This window comes from Quercus suber, unplaced genomic scaffold, assembly GCF_002906115.3.
Source record: "Quercus suber isolate HL8 unplaced genomic scaffold, Cork oak 2.0 scaffold_491, whole genome shotgun sequence".
Classification (NCBI taxonomy): Eukaryota; Viridiplantae; Streptophyta; class Magnoliopsida; order Fagales; family Fagaceae; genus Quercus; species Quercus suber.
The window spans coordinates 359,716-363,791 of record NW_027069940.1 but is presented as its reverse complement, the minus strand read 5'-3'; the positions used below and the strand labels follow the sequence as shown (position 1 = coordinate 363,791).

At 36.2% G+C, this 4,076-nt stretch overlaps 1 long non-coding RNA gene across 1 annotated transcript; it reads right to left on the bottom strand.

Annotated features, from left to right (window-relative positions):
* Positions 1-493: 493 nt before the first annotated feature.
* LOC136063148 (uncharacterized) lies at positions 494-2,065 on the bottom strand. Its single transcript, XR_010624844.1, has 2 exons — positions 1,944-2,065; positions 494-872 (listed from the first exon to the last, which is right to left on the bottom strand). It is a non-coding gene; the product is annotated as an uncharacterized LOC136063148 (long non-coding RNA).
* Positions 2,066-4,076: the final 2,011 nt, after the last annotated feature.

Genomic DNA, 4,076 nt, shown 5'->3' with positions numbered 1-4,076 from the left:
CTCTTATCCAATGCAGGTAGAGAAATCCTTATAAAAGCTGTAGCACAAGCCATACCTACATACATTATGAGTGTCTTTAAGCTCCCAGATTCGCTATGTAAGGATTTGAATCCAATGATGGGTAATTTCTGGTGGGGTCAAAAAGGAAAGGAAAGGAAAGGAGATTGGCATGGGTTTTTTAGGAGAAATTATGCAAACCAAAGTTCGAGGGCGGCATGGGGTTTAGGGACCTCAAGGCCTTCAATCTAGTACTTTTAGCAAAACAAGGTTGGAGAATTATGGAGCAGCNCATTAAGTTTTTCAATTAAATTCAAATACATAATTGTATTAAATTTAATTATCTTTGAAAAAGATAAAATTATTTGTATTTTATTGGCCTACTTAATCATGTATTTGAATTTAATTGGAAAATTTGAGGCGATGATGCCTAAGTAGCTTTTCCTAATTTTTGTCATTTTTCTTGTACCAATCTATCACAACGAGAGCCATGCAATACAATGGAAACAATATTTGATTTTGTTGATATTTGAATTTTTTGATATATTGATGATTTTACACAAGCACATTACAAATTTATAATAGTTGTATAACACAAATACAACAAAATAGTACTCTTCTAAGTACTACCACCTCCCAAATTTTCACAAGCACATAAGAAATACGAATCTAGACCTGTGGTGGATTATCATGGGCCGGAGATTGGGCTTGAAATGGAGGAGCTGGAGGCCCATAATACTGAGGAACTGCTTCGCTTCGACCACGGGCCCTACCAAGAAGGTAAAATGCAAGTGCTATGATCAAAATTAACAGTATCACTGGCAATGATATCACAATTATGTAACCCATTTTCAGGCCCACTCCTTTCTACACTTCTGCATTTTCATGAAAGATACAAATTGGTCAGTCAACAGTTTCCAATTATATCAACATAAATATGGGAAAAAAAATATATATATATATATATCAACATAAACATGAAATCAAAAAAGAAATCATCGCTTGTCACTTCATAATTGGGTTATATTTGCATAATTAAATTTTTTTTTTTTACAGAGGCAGTAGGCTTTTGGGTATATTTATGTAAGAGCATTGGTAGCAACTTCCCTAAAATTTCTTCCTATTTTAAAATAAGAGCTTAATTTTCTTGTTTTAGCTAATCACTTTGTTCTTTTCACCACCAAATTTCTTATTCTAAACCTTATTTTATTTAAATATTATTCTTTATTATTTTTCATACTTTTCAAAACACTCACTTTACTTTATCACAGTTACCAAAACACAAAAACAATAAACAACAGTTTAGGAAATAAACAGTGTTCCCTAAATATAGAAAGCCACTATTCATATTACCCATTTTGGAAGTGAAATAGCCTAAGCTCATGCAAAATGTTTTTTTTTTTGGTTATTCACCCCTTAACAATAGCCTATTTTAGATAATATGCTACAATGTGCTAATTACATGAGTAGCTATAGTGCAACTTTGACCATGTTTGTTGCATATCCAGATTGACAAGATTGTATTTAGTCTTCCTCCAACATTTCTTTCTTCTAATCTTATGCCAAAATCATCAAGATCTATGAGTTATATACAATTCCTACATGAAGGTAATATTCATTATTAAAAAACAGCAAAAAAAAAAAGAAAAAAAAAAAGAAAAAGAGACAAAACCTTTCATGAATAGTACATATGATGGAAGAACTTATCTGTGGGCTTATTTTTCTAGGTGTTTTCAACTACGCACACTCATTTCAGCTAGCAGCCAGTGTTATACACTCCAAGTCTATATAATTCAAAAACCAAAAATTAAACATTAATAAAATAAAAGTTCCAATCCAAGCAGCTCTCGAAGATAATCAAAGCATAAAAAAAAAAGTCAAAATAGAAATTTAGCTCTAAATTATGTATAGTAAATAAATAGACACTGAATTTAATTGGTACTAACCTTTTGGTAACCCAGAGCTAAGCAATAAAACGCAGGTTTTCAAAGTTCAAATCAAACCAAGGTTTTCTTGATAGAGGTGCTCTCGTGCTCTAGACGCGTGGTACCAAGTTGGAGTCTTGCAGCTTCTTACTTTTAGCAAAACAAGGTTGGAGAATTATGGAGCAGCCAAACTCACTAGTTCATAGAGTTTACAAAGCTAAGTACTTTGCAAAGGAATCTTTCTTAAATGCTCAAGTGGGTAGGAAGCCCTCCTATGCGTGGTGAAGTATTATGGCAGCAAGAGATATAATTAAGAAGGGCTCTCGGTGGTGCATAGGCAATGGGTAAAAAGTTCACATTTGGAATGATAGGTGGATCCCAAGTCCAAACTCGTCCAAAGTAATCAGTCCTTGTAAAGCTCAGTATACGGAAGTGATGGTTTCTGATCTCATTGATACAGATAGGAGGAGCTGGGATGCAACCAAGGTCAAAAGCATTTTAATCCCACATGAAGCAGAGATAGTATTGGGTATCCCAATCAGCTATAGACTGCTTGATGATTCAGTCATCTGGGCCGAGACTTCGAATGGGAATTTTACAGTGAAGAGTGCCTACGGGGTAGCGCAAAATTGCTTAAGGAAGGAGTCTACAAGGTCTGGCATGGGGAGCAGTTCCAACAATACGAAGATGAAAGCTATATGGAAAATGGTTTGGCAACTGGATTGCCCAAGTAAAATAAAACATTTCATGTGGAGGGCATGTAAGAACATCCTTCCTACTAGAAATACGCTAAAGTCGAGAGGAGTTGGCTGTGAGGACTGCTATGCTTTGTGTGGTGCCAGGGAGACATTGGGGCATACTTAGGGATTGCACCTTTGCAAAGGAAGTCTGAAGCGGATCGAGAATTAAACTCCCTGCTCTGCCTGAACCCGTGAATGAGTTCTTGAATGTAGTGTGGGAGGTGGTGGATTCTTGTCCAAATGTTAATTGGGTGATGTTTGTTGTGATTACATGGAGCTTATGGAATAATAGGAATACGATGATACACGGTGGACATAGCAAAGGAAAGGAGGGGCTCATTAAGTCAGTGGCTGGTTATGTTGAAGAGATCAAAAGTGAGAAGACATCGCAGAGGAAGACTAACTCAAGTGCTACACAAATATGGACGCCATCGAAGCATGGTTGGTGTAAGGTTAATACGGATGAAGCAGTGTTTAGAGAGGAGGGAAGTTGCGGCATAGGTGTGGTGGTCAAAAATGAAAAGGGTCAGATCATGGGGGCATTGTGCAATAGAATGGAGCTGCCTCTGGAAGCGTTGGAGGTAGAGGCAAAAGCTATGGAAGAAGGGGTTCAGTTTGCAAGGGATCTAAACCTTGGTAAGATTGTAATTGAGAGTGACTCTTAAGTGGTGGTCAGCTCATTACGAGATCTGGGCTTGACTCCGAGCTGTGTCCAAAAAGTAATTGATGGCATTAGACTGGGTTTACACTGGTTTACTACGTGGGAGGTGTCCCATACGCGTAGAGGCTGCAACACAGCAGCTCGTTTACTAGCAAGACATGCCAAGTTTGTTCATGACTGTGTCATTTGGGTGGAGGATACTCCACCTATGATTGTAGATCAAGTGCTAACTTATGTAAACTGTATGACTTCCATTTCGGTTTAATGATATTTATATGTTGAGAATAAAAAAATAAAAATAAATAAATAAATAAATAAAAACTAAACCAAGGTAGCAAAAGAAAATGAGAGATAATAATAAATCACAAAGAACTAAGAGACACAAAGGAGAAGGGAAAATAATAAATAATAACATAAAAAAGTGGGCACAAGAAAAAAAAAATGATTGGAGCCAAGGTGCCTGTTACAAGCCCTCCAAGTGTTTGATTAGGCATTAAATGGTGATGTGAAAGTCTGAAAGAGAGAGATAAGCATGGTATGCCTACCGACTACATTTGAGTCACACAAATCACAATACTATTTTTCTTATCTAAACTTTTACTTGCTCCAAGTCCAACTATCCATTCATTTTTGTTTCTGGCACTATTACACTTAGATTTATGTCATGTGTGATGTAAAGCAGTTACTTACGCACATTTTAGTGTTGTCAAACTAACAGATTTAAATCCTTCTACTTTCAATTATCGATTTATC